The sequence below is a fragment of the Corvus cornix genome, chromosome 1 (genome assembly GCF_000738735.6).
Source record: "Corvus cornix cornix isolate S_Up_H32 chromosome 1, ASM73873v5, whole genome shotgun sequence".
Classification (NCBI taxonomy): Eukaryota; Metazoa; Chordata; class Aves; order Passeriformes; family Corvidae; genus Corvus; species Corvus cornix.
Window position 1 is genome coordinate 9,910,808 of NC_046332.1, and position 16,798 is coordinate 9,927,605.

The 16,798-nt window shown below is 38.6% G+C and overlaps 1 protein-coding gene across 11 annotated transcripts in view; it reads right to left on the bottom strand.

The window, feature by feature from the left end:
- Positions 1-16,798, bottom strand: part of ROBO2 (roundabout guidance receptor 2) — a 1,042,619-nt gene that overhangs the window by 423,546 nt on the left and 602,275 nt on the right. The gene's annotated exons all lie outside the window — the stretch shown is intronic.

Consider the following 16,798-nt stretch of genomic DNA (forward strand, 5'->3'; position numbering starts at 1 on the left):
AAGAACAGCTATAGCACTAAAAACACTTCTGACAAATCTGTCAGCTATGGATTATTAAGAGAGGCAGGAGCAGATTTCCTTCACAGACCCAACAATGACATTTACCCTGACCTAGAGGGAACACCTTCCTAAGCAATAAGAAATAGTCCACTCTCAATGACAACTCAGTCCTAAGAGAATGCCAATTATACCAAGTTTGCACAAACAGATGTATGGCAATTTTGTAATATGGACTACTTTACACCAGGGACAAAGCTAAAACCATTTATCTCAATTAACTTAGGATCTAAGGATTAATTTAAGCTGTTGCCTTAGAGGTGAAAGGCCACTACTTGATCCAACAATCCACCCATACCTCTTATTTACAATAAAAAGAAATCTCACTCTTTCCATTTTAAAATTGTATCTTTCAGATTACATTTTTACCCTCAAAACTCTATGCCTTCTATGTTTTGTACAAAATAAAAAGGTTAGTGCCATTTTTTCAGTGGCTGAGTTTCAACAGTCCTATTATGGTTTGAAAAGATGGCCAATTGCCCTAAAATAACAAAGCCTAATCAATAGGAGGCATGATGATAATTGAAATTCCTCAAATTAGGAGATCACTTCTAGCTTACAAGTAACACTAATAAGTGACATCAGATTTCCACTCACCCAAGAGCTGCTTGAATTAAAAAGCATTTTGAAACACACACACATAAAATAGAATGATATAGTAAGTGAAAGAACATAGATTAGTGAATGAAAGACTTAATTCCTCAAAAGGATATTCCCACAGACAAGAGCTGTCTGTAATATAAAGGTTCATAAATCCACCCAAATTTATGAACTTGGCATTCCGGCTGTTTCAACCCTACCAATGTGTCATTTAACATTCAGGCAAAACCCTGTGCAAGAACATCACACAGTTCTGTCAGTTTAGAGCCCGTGATACTCCTCATGGTTTTGAGCAAGATCTACTAATTAAGACTGCAAAAGGAGACGGTCTGACCCATCTTGTGCCACACAGCCACCACAAACTCCCTCCACCGCAGAAGTGGACAACCACCTCCTTCACATATGGCATCCTCACACCACATGAGAACTGGTGCAGTTCTTTACCTACCAATCTTTGCACAAAGCAAATGGATGTGACAAGGTATGCCTAGAGGAGTACTGGCCTATGAACTCCAACGTATGACATCAATACATGGGCCCTGATAAACCAACTTAATTAGACTTTATCAGTATTTTATCATAACTGGGGTCCAGCAATTCGTGGAGTATACACAGTTAAGACATCGAGTAGTTACCTACAGCTCTATTTTCAGAGGCCTCTCAATGGACAGAGTGCAAGCAGAGCAAAGATTTAACTCCTTTTATTTGGTGTTTTAAGCAGTGGTTTTGAGATACAACAGTAATTCTTCTTTAAAGCACTCTAAGTTTTAACATTACATGAATGTCCAGCAAGTGAACAGGCTATAATCATGTGCCTAGACACAAGTCCAGTTTTGCTACAACTGTCAAGACTTGCACTGTCTCATTTTCAATATAAAAACAGATAAATATTCAGTGAATTTTAATTTTATATTGTTCAAGTAACTAGTTTATCTACGGTCCAAAAGATTCTTTGCCTTGTTTATGTAATAGCTCTCAGAACTGCAGTTAAGATTTATAATACATAAACTCCATTTCATTCACTGTAAGTTTTTAACAAAATCCAAGGTCTACTATTTGCAGGCATGAAAATCTCTCAATATTTCTGGAAGGCATTTTGAAATCTATTCTCTGAGGAAATTTTTATTTTCAGTCTCTGGTTTTTTTTGGATCTCTAAGCATGAAATTGTATCTTATACTGTAAAATTGGTGTTGGAGATAAATACATAAAAAAATAACTTCTCTCCTTGAAAGAAGCTTTATATACCTAGTTCTACCTAAGCTGAGATGAAACTTAACTTTGCAGACAGACTTTTTTCATTAATCCTTCCCACCAGGTGTTTTGGAGGTATTCTGCAGTTTCTATGACAAGGCTAGTTTGATTGCTCCAACTACTTGGAAGACTAAAAATAAATATAGATTGTAAGGCACATTGTGAATCTCTGCTTCTATAAACAAAAGTTAAAACTCTATAGCAAAAAATACAGCAACTCTACTGCTCTGGTTACTACTTTTATTAATAACTTTTATATATAGTAACATATATATATAAAAATAACATTTTCATATAATACTTTATTATTATATAATAAGGGAATCTCACTAAGTCTCCATATTCTGAATTCTGAAGTGTCATCTCACTCACCCCCAAAGTGTCTCACCAGAGTGAGCAAGAAGTACCAGGTGTCAGGAACACTATGTTTTAACAATATTTCTCGAAAAGTTCTGGATCTTTGGTTTATCAAAGAGACAGCCACGGTGCCAGAGAGCCAACTCTATCATCAATGTCCACCTCATTTTATCAACATGAAATGTTCTCAAGCACAGGCATCAATTTTCCTCCATGAGCAGGAAGGGGAACAAGAGCCAGTGACATCTACATTGTATTAGGTATATATTCCATGAACACTCAAACACTTCGTGGACTGACCTATCCTATTTTTGCCATTTTTACTGGCAGTAAGCAAAACTTCCAAAAATCATTACAAAGCAAAAGCTCTTCCATTTACTGAAAGAGTAAAGCAAAACCAGCAAGACCTACTTTTTAAAGAAGATGTTACTGAAACTACAGCAGTATTTTTGCTGATTTTGACATATTTGGAAAGGAGCAAAAGAAGGTAATGATATGTCTGCAAGACAGTATTTATTTTTCTATTATGTTTGTTTTACTTTGTTACTTTTTGAAACTGCTACTATGATTTTTTTTTTCCCCCTCTTGGGTATTTCTTTTTTCACTAAAAAATAACTCACAGTATAGGCACTTGGAAAAGTGCTTACAAACCCTCTACAAAATTTCTTTCTTGAAGACGTGAAAAAAAAGTCTTCAGTCATTTGTAGTGACAATTTATCTACTTGTCCCAAAGGTCAGACACTATTAACAAATACTTTAACAAGGACATCCATTCTTTTCCTCAAAATAATCTAAGTAAATACCCTCCAAGCAATTTTGAGGTCTGTTAACAATAGTTGCATTTGCCATGTAAAGCAAAAATAATTGCAAAGTGAAAATAATAAGCAATATCTATTTTTAGCTCTCCAAGACAGTTGTACCAAGAATACAACATGCAATAGAATCACTGCTGATTTATTTCTTTGGCTTATAACATCCACTTAGATTTTATTTATATCACACATATGCAACCAATTCATACCGATTTATAAAAAACTTAAATATAGGAAAGTAAACTGTGATTTTAGAAGTCTTCTGATACAGCACAGAATATTAAAGAATCTATTTTCTCTCCTGATACTCAGTGTACAGGCTGAGCAATTTCTTCACTGAAAAGATTCATAAACATTGGAAGGGGCTGTCCAGGGAAGAGGCGGAATGACTATTCCTAAAAGTGTTCAGGAAATGACTGTACACGGTACTGAGTGCTATGGTTTAGTTGACAAGGTGGTGATCAGTTAAAGGTTGGACTTTTTGACCTTGGAGCTCTTTTCTAATCTTAATAATTCTAGTCCCTTCAAGTGTCTGTTAACTCCTGTATTCAGGAGAATTATAACCTATAATAATGTAATTATTCACAAGATTTATAACTTCTCATCCAAAGAGTGACAGAATTTATTCCACCTTCATCCCTGTTTTGGGAATACCGAGCAGTCTAGTAAGACACCTGGACACAAGTGCTAAGAGGCATGAAAGGAATTTGTTGTCAAATAATGCACCTGCCTTTCTAATTTGCAAAATTTATTACAAATTAAGATATTTAATTTAGATTTAAGATATTAAAATAGATCTTTAATATTAAAATAATTAAAATAGGTTTTTGGCTGCTCTAATAATAAAAAATTTTAGTCTTCAGGGCAGATGCAACTAAAGGTGGTTACCATAAGTCAACAGCCAGCCTCTACTTGAAGATGAAATAAATGTAGCTTTCGTGGTGTTACAGACTTCCTTCTCAAGCTGCTGACTACACTTACGGCTTCATCTGTTGTACATCATTGTCTTGGCTTCCCACTAGTTTTCTAATGGAGCGCAGGTGAAGCTTCTGGCATCTGTTAACCTCCTGATTACAACTTTATATTTAGTTTTAAGTCATTCTCTTAAGTTTTGTACAACCATTAAAAAAAAAAAAAACAAAACCAACAAAAAACCTTCCTTCCCAGCATTAACCTCCCACATTGCCAACCGCACTAAAAGAAAAACTGTGGCCCCACTGATGCTGATGACAAAATTCCCAGCATCTTCCACTGAGTCAGGGTTTCATATACATTGCCCTACAAAAAGTAAAATTTCTTCTTCAATAAGACTAAGAGCAACTGTGAATTAAAAAAAAGAACAAAACAAACAAACTGAAACCCAGGAAGTATTTCATCCAGCTTACCTAGCAAATTAAGAGAATTCTCCTACAAGATATTTTGTATAGTACATATTTAGTACTTAATGCATTATCATAGAATATTCTGAGTTGGAAGGGACCCACAAGGATTATCAAAGTCCATCACAGTTTACTTTCCTATATAGAATAGCAATTTATTAAAAAGCTTATATGTAAGAAAGTAAACTACGCACAGGACAGCTCCAAATATCCCACCATCTATGTACCTGAGAGTGTTTTCCAAACGCTTCTTGAGCTGGGGTTGTGACCACTTCCCTGCGGAGCCTGTTCCAGTGGCCAACCACCCTCTGGGTGAAAAACCTTTTCCTAATATCCAATCTAAACCTCCCCTGACAGAGCTTCAGGCCATTCCTTTGGGTCCTGTCACTGGTCACAGAGAGCAGAGATCAGTGTCTGCCCCTCCACTTCCTCTCTTGAGGATGTTGAAGACCACAATGAGGTCTCTCCTCAGTCTCCTCTTCTCTTACACACATGTATCACGCATACACTATAAAAACATAACAGAAATCAAGTCCTCAAATAATATAAATTATTTCAAGAGTAGTATCAGCAGAGTAATTTCCTTGAATGTTGTTAATAATCAGTTTATGCCTACCTCGTATCTCTTACCTTTTAATGTTATTTTTTTGTTTACAACTTTGTAGAATATTAAAAAAACCAGCCATTGGTAATTAAAAGTTTATTATCCTTCTATGTCTCAATATTTCATAAATTGAGAAAAGTTCAACCATTTATAAGAATAGGAAACTCAACGAATCATGTATAAACACAGTTATCTGTAGTTCTCACTAGACTGAAAAAGACAATTCTCCACGACAGAGGGGAAACTTGTATGTTTCAAAACTGAAAGGAAGACATAAGAAATGGTTTAATGTTCAGGAAGGTACTTCTTTCCAACTTCACACAAAATTTGGCTTGCACACATACGTTTTTTAAGCTTATTTTAATTTCCTCGAGGCTAGTTAAGCCTGGCAGAAGATTATGCCTCCACAGAACTTTATCTATGCACAGAGAATTCACCAAGTAACCCTGCCAAAGGACGAAGTTTCTTATAAAAGTACTTTCCTCACCAACACTGCCTTACCTCCTCCCTTGCTGTCCTTTAATTCCTCATATTCAAGCAACACGGTTAGAAAACAGCAGCCAAAGGAGAATGAACAGAACAGAAAAGGAGCTGGAAAATAAACTAAATCAATTGTCAAAAAACCAAGATAGAACAAACTCTTCAACTAAGAAATATAAGGAGGCAAGTGACGTGAATGAACCACAGAAGATGGAGAAGATGAAGAGCACAGGAAATGAAAATCTGTAAACACATGAGCACATTTTTCTCCCTGGCCTAGAATGAATCTAGAAGTTTCAAATCCACTGATTTCTGTGTGTGAGCTAAGGCATTTCTCATTTTCTGGCCCATGCAGAGGAGAATATTCTACAATTAGAAATGTAAAGCACTGACAGTGAGGAAACTTCATATCTGAAAGTTGACAAGAAAGTCATGCATCTTTCATCATAGCAAAACTCTAGGAAATAGACTTGTCAGGAGGGGAGAAAGCAAGTGTAAGAAATGGTCACAGATTTGTCTCACATGACAGGAAAAGTATATGCAAACCTGCCTTCTTTACTTGCTTTTCCACTTCAATATCATAGCTATAAACTGCTCCTGATTTAAATAGAGGTATGCTACTTAATCTGAAAGTTTATTCTACAAATGCATTGGGCTCTAGGAACAGATGAGTTCTCTGGAGAATGGTCCTTCCTTCAGCGTGTTGAGCTGCATGAAGAAGGAAATGCAACAGGAAAGACATTCAGCTAAATGCTATCATTTACAAGAGGTTTCCTCCAATTTCAGACAAGTCCACAGCTACCACTTCTTTTCAGCCTCCTTCCCTAGCACGTTTAGACTCCCAGAAACACATACCTTAGGGCTGAGGGGAAGCAGTGCCTGCTCCCCCCACAACCCCTGTCCCAAACCAGCAGTGCTGAATCTCCCTCTATCTCTTTTCTCTTTCATAATTCAGTGTGGCAGGACTATCGGGTAACAGGAATGAAAATTATTACTAGAAGACATATTTAATGGTCTGCAGTTCTTCCATTCTGATCCTCCTGTACCTCAAAAGTCGCCTCGTTTTAAATGTCAGGCAAACAAATGCAGCAGCAGCAGAAACAGTTCAAGTCGCCCTTCTTCCCCCACTATAAACAACTGCACACCTCTCCCACCATCAGCTGTGATCTTGGAGACCAAATCTCACTATTCCTTCTGCCATGGAGTTCCTAAGTGATACTGGGCACATCCTTTATATTAACATATTAATAGCTAATCCAAATTCATTAACCAATATCCACGTGCAGTGACAAAACGTGTCTGCTTCCCCATGCAGTTCTCAGCAGGAGGAAGGACTCAGCAGGAAGAAAGACAACTGTGCTTTGGGGTAACACTGAAGAATGACTGAGGCAACATCTGCTGTGATTTATGGAGAGAAAATTCTTGGTCTCAGCACTTGCAGCTTTCATGGAAGTAACTGAAAACTCAGCTGTACTGTGGATGGTATTTAAACTACTCCTAAAGTCTGTGGGGATCAGGAAGAAAAGTAAAAAATCCCACCACACACAGAAGAACCACACACACTCCCACTCCCATTAGCAGCCTGTAAGACAGAGCCAGTTCCCTGCAATTTAACTTATGACTCTTCAATCTTCATCTTTCCCTGGGGGAAAATTCAGCCCTGACCTAAACAGACACAAATTCCATTAAATTACACTGGGACTCAATCCAGTACTGCCAGGTCACCCAATAGCCTTGAAAATATGGGTGAAACCTATTTTGTCCCTATGGGAATAACAAATCGTTACAAGTTGCTGCACTATTTTTCCAAGTACATCATCATTGAATTTCTCTATTATCTGCATGTCACTAAATTAAGTCAACACAACATTTTAAATTGGTAATGAGACCCTTGGCCAATCACTTACTCCTGGTAAGGAATGATACAGAGGCCTGCTCTGTCCACAGGCACTCAGCTGTTTCCACAGCCCAAATCACAGATCTCTGCAGCCACACGTTCAGTTTCCTCATTCACAGGACTCACACACGACCTCTTCAGCAATCTTTCTTGAGAGATATAGTTATTGCTTTAAGACTGCTCTCCAGGCTAAGTTTCATTAAGCACTTGAGGAAAGAATATATTGTCTATACATTCATCCTGCAATCAATTTCAAGTGAAATCTGTCGTAACTCTCATGATTTTGATAGTCTGTTAATATAGACAATATTGCCAAATAATTTATACCCATTACATCATCACAACCATTTCTAACTGACAAGGTTTAAAAGTAACCAATGACATTCGTATAAGGCCACTTTTAGATCACTGTAGGAGGTGATGGTCAAGTGATTCTTGCCACAGCACACAATTATTTGAAAAAACATGATTTAGAAAGTGAATCAAGAGTTTCACAAACTAGAACAAAAGTACCACAATTATTAACAAACTTTTCTGATTTTAACACACATCATGCACACATAATGCAACATTACTACTTGAATGCTTCAAGAACACCGAATATTCTGCTGTTTGAAATAGTTTGTAAACAACTTCAATATCTTGCATTAAAACTGGCAGGACCACTATGAAGACTTTTTGCACACTTTTCTAGCTCTGGAAAAAAACAGAAGGTATCAATCACCCAAGTTTAACAGCAGCTGACTGAAGCCATTCATTGAGTAGCACATTGCCACCAATGTGGCCCCACAAGTAAGTCTCAAAGTCTCCCCCTCCTTTTTGTTCCTCTGAGTGGACTCTTAACAGCACAATTTTTTTTTTTTTTTTTTAGCTTTCTGAATGTCTTTGAGAGATCAGCTGGAAAGAAACACCATTAGGAGAAACAAAAGTTTTCAAAGAAAAAGTGGGAACAAAGTGGACATATTAGAGACAACATGTGATTCATGGCCTACACTGTGCTTTGCCCCTCTCTTTACCTCAATACACTTTTCAGTTTTACTGCTGGGTAAGAGCAGGGCAGACCATTGCACTTCTCCTAGCAACCAAAAATCACTTAAGGGGAGAAAAGGCATGTTGTCTGCTGAAAGGGAGAACAGAAATATTTGGGGTCATACAAAGACAGACATATGTTCTTCTGCATTTCATTCTAAATTGAGCAGTTGTCAAAAAAGAGTCAGTAAATGATAACAATAATAAGCAGTTCTAGTTTACACTGATTCATATTTCATTAAAATTTTGTTTGCCTACTTGTCATGTTTCATTTTCCTTTAATTCAGTGTTCTAAGAGTTCCCACTCCTCTTTAGAGTTTTGCTTTCAGGGACATGAATTATACACATGACAGTTTCTAAAGTTATTTTCTTTACTTATATCTATATACACTTCCACAAAGATTTTTTTTTTTTTTTAATCTAGATGTACACATAGAGAAAACTATTCTTAGGGATTTAAACTCAACAGCACTAAAAGACTATTTTATCATAGGATACTCCTATTCTAAATGCTGAGATTTTACGCCGTAGATAGGATTTACATGTTACAGAACACATTGTCTGATCTCGTTAGGTAAAGACCACACTGCACAGTTTAATATGATGAAACAAATTCAAGCAGAAGAAAAAAAAAGCCACAGTATTTTGTAATTCAGACATACATCTGAATAGCCAAATCACATCGACTAGCTAAAAAACAAAGCATTATAATTTAAAATCCAGTCTGGTAACAGATGCATAGATCAAGGATAAAATGCTGCCTGCAGTATTTCTGATAGGGTTTTGGGGTTTTTTTCCACTAACAGTCCTTTGTTTAATAGCTGTTGCCTTGACATAAACCAACTATTTTAGTTAGTCCACTGAATTCTTCTTACATATCATAAAAACATATCTATAAAAAAGCCCTAGCCAATTTATCACAGCACTTCTGCAGTGCATCAGGTTAAAGCCAGCACAGGCCTTAGTTCACTGCATCAAACTACAAATTAGCATTTTCTTGCAACCACTCCAAACAAAACTGATCTAAGACAATTTAACAGAAAAACTTATTCACTTCATGGGTAAGCGATGTACAAATGACATAGCAACAATAAAAGCCTAAACACAGTGAGTAGGAAACAACCCTGAAGTGTTCAGGGATCAGCATTTAGTGGTGCTTTGCTCCCTGTTTATTCCCTACACTATCTAACCCAGCTCCTCTGCTGGCTGTCTCTCCCCATCAAGCCATGGACCTGGGATCAGGCTATCCCACCCTTTCTCCCAGCTTACAGTGTAATTTCTCTCTCCAGAAAACCGTCAGAGCAGGGCAGTGCTACTGTACACACAGGTAAAATAAGCATCTATAGGCCTCAAAGGTGACATAATACACACTGGAAAGTGAGAAGGAGGATGCACCCACAGATCCTTTTCCTGCAAGCTCTACTATGGAGTGACAATCCCGAAGAGATCAAGTTCTCTAGGGAAAGGCAATCCAGGTGAAGAAAACACTTTTTCCAACTAGCTTAGTCCAACAGCTTTGCTGTGCCATTAGGATTTTTCATAATACTGAAAGAAACTATTGTCCATCCTTTAGTTACAGAATTCTCTTTAGGATAAAACAGTTAAAACTAACCATTCCTTTTGCCAGGAGGAAGTAATCCAGACTACAGGACATGTGGACCTTGAAAACCGCACAGAATGACAGCCTGAGAACCCATGATTATAGGGCTCCTGCAGCATTAAAATACTTTTCATAACTGCTTTTTAACTCTTGACATTTTCACAGCAGTGAAAAAGTACCTCTGGTACCCTGGCATGAACTGTCCCTCCATTCACTATGAATGAGGAACAAGTTGACTGATGTTGTTATCTGACATTTTGGTTTCAAAAGGTTAGATTTTTTTTCCACTCAGTTTCTCTTGCAATCAATGGAAAGTGATTAATAGAAGTGAACCACAGCTCACTGTGTTTTACAACTTGCTTCTGGCCATTTATTCCTTACTTATTTGTCCAATCTGCATTTATGACAGGCACATCACAGAGATGCTTTTCTCTCCTTGGCACACTGTACTGAAGCTATAGAAGCAATGCCTAAATAGAAATGAAAGACCATATGCTGCAACAGACAGGGCGGAACAACCATCTAGGTAGTCTCTAATGAGTGAGACCATACTTAGCTCCTGGCATCCCCACTCATCCTACCAGTTCATTTCCATATATCAGACCAAATAGACTGTTCTTCGAACTAATCTGAGAAAAAGTGAGCAGAGAAAGTAAAAGCAAGATATAACAAAGTATAAAGTAGCACAATGGCAGGTCCTTCACTGTCATCAGACTGAAGAATTCTGCTGGAACTGAAGTGGTACAATGAAGACTCACTGACAAGGGTAATTCTGCAAGCAAATAACCATGTATCATTAAGGCTGCTCCAAATCAAGCTTGGAAGAGCGTCTTGTGCATTCAGCACCTGAAAATGATGAGGAATGAATCCGAAGATACTTTGTGTTCTTCCAGTCATCACTCAGGGAGGTAGAACTGAAGGAGTATCCCCACAGCCTCCGCAGATAATAGCACTGAAAGTCTGCAATAGCACCTGCATGCACACAGTCTCGATGGGTTACAAAATACACGCTGGAATCACTAGATAAGGGTGACCTTCAGTTATCAGCAAGCCAGAGACACGATGGTTCCTGGTAGAAACAGCAAGGCAAACAAGCAACGAGGAATGATGTTTGCCAGCCTATCTAGTACATAAGCAGAAAGCAGTTAAACAGATGTATTAACTCAGGGATCGGCAGATAATAACCATTATTTAGTCAGTTTACAAAAAAAGAAAATTTGCTAAGGAAAAAAAAAAGAAAAAAATTTAAAAATGACTGGGGGAGAGTGATAAGGAGCTGCAAGTTCAATGCACATGCTCAAGATACTTCTGCCAGAACAGTGTTTAGATGAATAACCTCACTTCACATTTGTCCATAACACAGAGATTAATCTCAATGAGCCTTGGCCACCAGAGTACAGTGGCTCAATATAAGTATCAGCAGGTTATTACATGGGTACTACTGGTTAGTTTGTCCATTGTTGTTCATGTATTTATTGACTACAGCTATTATTTTAATAAAATTAAAAGAACATCTTGGATCTCTTCCATGCCAGCAATGCCAAGATAAGCTGCAGAGATTGAATTAAAAAGCCATTCTTTACTTCATGAACTTTTGGCTTGAAAAAACATTAAGAATGCATATCTTTACATACACAATGCAGCACAAGAATCAGCTTTTTGGTTTCAAAGGGAAACTCTGCTCTAGTAAAGAGAGCACTGTAGGAATGAGAAAAGAGTGAACAGAACTGAAACATCAATACACACTTGTACCCTCTAGTATTTATGTAGTTGTGGTAGTGTTGCATGCAACAACAACCCAGCTTCATCTTATAGCAAGATCATGATGACAGTAAGCCAAGATAACCTCGCCTGCTTTCACAGTGTTCTGTGAACTCAACAGCAAAACTCTTACAGATTTCAGTGGTGTGGATCAGAATCTGAATTAACGGCCTTTATTTAATTATCCACCATAAGAACAAAAGTTATTAACCATGGGTGATTAGCAGTTATTTTGTTAAGGAAACAGTTTGAGGTGAGGACAACACTAAACTCAATCTTATATCTGTCCATATAACTTCAAGGGCACAGAGTCCACAAGCTACAGTACAAATCAGGTGTCAGAGTCAAAATGGTGGCACTAAATATACACCTGCAAATCTCTATTTCTATACAATATTTTGCATTCAAAGATCTTATAACTAATAGTCCACACGACTATCCTGCATAAAAGGTATCCTCAACATTTTCTCTGAAGTAGTGATTTAAGATGGGATCCTGTACCCAGCCACAAAACAAATTGTTTTGAACATACAAGGCACATGTATTGTCAAAACGTAAGTGCAAGAATCCTCATGTAACAATAACAGAGTATTGTAAAAAGTCAGTTACATGTAAGAAACCAAAAAGCCAAAACATTTTATTTATTTATTTGGCAAGAGCAAACACTTGCTTTCTTTGGCCTTCTTGCAAAATAAAGAGATTCCTATAGAAATGTAGAAAAGCACACCAGTAACGGAGCCTCTTGGCAACAAACAGCATCAACATGACCACTAAGTATCCTCCCCAAGGTTGGTGTGAGAGGTGTGAGCCAGATGGCAGCCACAGGAAGAGCAACCTCTGCCATGCCAGCTGAGATAACAGATAAAACCTGACAGCAGCGTCCTCTTAGGTGGCTGAAACAGAATGCACAGAACCTGTCAGCAATCTATTAAGCCCAGATCAATATTTAAATAGCAATTCAAAGGTAACAAACGGCTAAAACGGCGTTGCATACTCTTTAGTAATTTCCACTAAATGGTTCAGCAGTGGACAGAGCACGTCTCGAATTTAGGGCTATGAGCCCACGTAGCATTGCTATGGAAAAGTGACTCCAGGAAATGGAACTGACTGGACAGACCAGCCAAAGCCTCCTTTTCCTCTCATCACACTTTTTGGCACATTTCCTTGGTACTTTTTATGCATCCTTAAAAATGTACTTAAATTCTTTTGTCTACTTTTAAGGTTGCATATCTTTAGCCTGCATTGGTAAAACTTAATCTCCCCGAGCAACATCAATCTCATCATTTCAGAGCGTTCCTAATGGAAAGATTAATGTAGTCAGTGCAACTCACATGAAGGCTTTAAAACCCCCCAATTTCAATTTTTCAGAAAGATTTGTGGAGTATCAGACCTTTTGCAGAGCTCCAAATTAGCAAAGACACAAACCAAAGTACCTGGATTATCATCCTACTTTTCAAGCAAATCCACCTCGTTGAAGTACAATGGCAGGGTTCCCTCATTGCTTATCTTCTGCACATAAAAACCTATTGTTGCAATGACAACTTATGAGATAAGAAGTAAAGAAAGCAAAATCTTAAGACTAATTCAGCAAAATCTGTCATCACAGGCACAGTTCATCCTTACTCAGCAAAGTTTTAAAGCACATGATTGGAACACGTTTAAATTCTTATTAACTTCAGCAAGACTGTGGCTAAGAGATGGAAGCACTTAAATGCCCTGCAGAATTGGGTCCTATGGAAGAACAAGGTAAAAGAAACAAAACTGCAAACTCTCCAGAATTTTACTCTTAAAGCATTAAAATGTACACATTCCACAGAAGCAAAGGTTATCCATCAACAGCAAAACTCACATGAGAGATCAAGACCCTGTCAACTCAAATACTCGCTGGAAGAATATACTCCAGCTTTATATGTAAGCCATGTTCTCCAACAGGCAACAGGGACCTGCACAAGGCCACAGACGTGTAGTTCATCAGCATGAATAAATAAAAAGAATTTAAAAAAATAAAAAGGAAAAGAAATACAGAATGTTTCTGCCACCACACCATTTCAGATGCATGCTTTTCGTTAAGAAAAGAAGTGCCTTTGAAATATATTAATATGGTGCTAAAATGCTCTTTTTACAGAATTATTCTCATATATCTTTAACACCTTCACCCATTCAACAGCATCATACTTGCAGTTTTCAAGGGACTAAAAGCCAGCTCTGACATTAAAAGGTAGTCATTTTCATTGAAAGTACTTATGTGTCCTACCAGGCCAGGGTCTGGCCCACCAAAACCTGTGTTCATGTCAGTTGTTACCTTTTCTGTTAATACGTGTTATTTTAAACTTTATTGATTATTGGAAAAAAGAGAACAAATCACGTAACAATGAAAGACCAATCAACTGAACACTATTAAAAACCCACATGTAACTCCTTTAAAAACTCCAGTAGCTAGTGGCTTACTTTATGGTGCAGACTCTGTCTAGTAGGGTGTTTTGTTGTTTGTTTGGGGGAGTTGTGTGTGTATGTGTGTGTGTTTTGGTATTTGGGATTTTTTGTGTTTGATTTTTTCTTTGTTTGCTTTGTGTCAAGAACAATAACCAAGATTGATAGCTAAAGAAAAAGAGAACTGAAGTTATTCTCTCATCAGAGTGCAAGAACATGGGCAGTGTTACAGGAAAAACAAAAGCACAGTAATAAAACCCCTAAAAATCTACATATGTGTATGTAGTACATGTTTTCTACCACTTTCATTGAGCTGTGCAATTTTCAGGTGTCCTAAAACCATGGACAGGTAAAAAAATAACTTTTGAAGAAAAAGAATATCATTTTGATCTATACCGCTTTTGAATCACTAAATAAAAGTAAGCTCAGAGAGGAAAGGATGGTTAACATGCCTCAAATGCTACAGTTCTATGTCTGGACCTCTTGCCAAGAGAACAAACAAAAACACCCAGCCAAACCCAACAACAAAACCCCCTTAAACGCAGAAACGCACTGAGGTAACTTTCAAACACAGAAAACAGACCAAGGACCTATGAAACAAGAAGTCTGTTGGGTTTTGCCTTTTATTCTTAAAATAAAGCATTACAAATGGTGCTGACGTTGATAGAGATCTTTACAAAGCAACTAGTGGTACATGTCAGCCTAAGATGTGATCGTAATTACTATGCTTCTAAAGAGACAAAAGCACTGTGTGCCAAGCTTGCCTGCCAGTACTTCTTCAAAGCTACTTGTTAGTCATTTCGACAATAACAGCTTATATCTACTTGGTCATGATGTGCTATCCACAAAGCTCTTTATTTATTTCAGAGAGTTGTTAATGTAGGCAAACTTGACAGTCTCTGCAATATCTTCCCACAAAAGGGGAGCATCACGCATATTCCAGGCAGCTCCTTGGCCATTTTTTCTAATGGTCCGGCTCTAAATAAGCTGTGTGCTTCACCTGCACTGCCCCACCCTCATAAGGCTAAACCAGAACAAAGGTTCTACATGTGTTCCCCATGACAAAACTCGAATAAATTATGTCATGCTCCTGTCGTTCCAGCAAGCTGGTTAATTGCATTTGTTTCATATATCTCCAAACAGCCTGGTACTTTAATTACATTCTGTAACACCAAGCTCCTCTGATTCACTCTGTCACTTCCACTGAGCACTTTAATTGTTTTCCTTCTAGCTACATACAATTTTAAACACTTACTAGTAAGTACATTTCTATGACCTGATGTTTGCAGTTTGCACACAAAGATACCTCCAATATCAGTGGTCTTAAAGTTAAGGATCTTTTGTTACAGCAAGAAAAATAGAGCAAAACACAAAACAAAATCCCTGCAAAACTATGATTGCACTGACAGACATAAACGTTCTACTAAACCCTTTTACAGTTAAAACTTCTCCTGTCTAGTTGAGCACAGTATGTAGAAATTTTCTTACTGACCAAACTGAACATTAAACTGCAGAGCATATTATGCACCCAAGGTAAAACTGTACTTGAATCTTTCCCTCTTCTATTTTGCCTCCTTTATTGCTAGGGGGTGGTGGAGAAACGCTCAAAGCAGCCTGTGACTGCAAACAATAAACCTCGAGCCCTTGCCTCGGGACTGATACAGTAAATGCTGTGAGCAGCTTCTCGGAACAAAGTTTGCTCTGACACACAGGCAAAAACATTCAGGATCCCAGACACTGCATTCACCTCAAGCCTAAAGGACTTTCAGAGCTGCAAATACCCAATGCTAGCTGGGCTGGCGAGCATTTGGTGCCAGCACACCCTCTGTAGAGCCGGATGCTCGCTCCTAGTCGTGTGCTTGAGCTGCTCTAGTGCATCCACCGCCTGTGCAGCAGCACAGCGCCCACCCCTACGCTGAAAGGCAATTTACCCTTACACTGAAGTTCTCGCCCTGCTAAATCGTACTTCCCCAAGATGATAATTTACAGCTCCCCATCCAGTACTTAAACTCGAAACCACAAGAAACGTTACAGAGCACACCCAAAGGAGGGGGGGGACGGTGCTCATAAGGAAACCCACCCTTTCCCCAGACGTCGTTAAGCTTCATGAAAACCCTCCCTCTGGGAAGCTCGGAATGAGGATGGAGCTGATGGGGAGCCGCTGCCGCCCCACCTGCGCGGCTCGGCGGAGATGGGCGGGGGCGGAGCGGGGTGGTCGGGGCCGCGCTGCCGCCGCCCCGCGCTCCCAGCCCGCCTCCCTCCCTCCCTTCCTGCCGCTCGCCAGCGCCGAGCGAGGCGTTGAGGGACTCTGGAAATCCGTCAGTCCCCCTCACCTGGAGCCGAGGCAGGGCTAACCTATTTATTTCATCAGCTGGCTCTCCCGGTGGAAAGTTTAACAATAGAAGGCGGCAAAGTAATACCAGCTACAACAGCGCTCTGCTGTTCCTTTCCCCTTCCCACTCCCCACCCCCAAATAAAAGATTTATCACGGTATTTTTTTACTCTTTGCTCGCCACCTCAAGCTGACATTCTTCCATTCA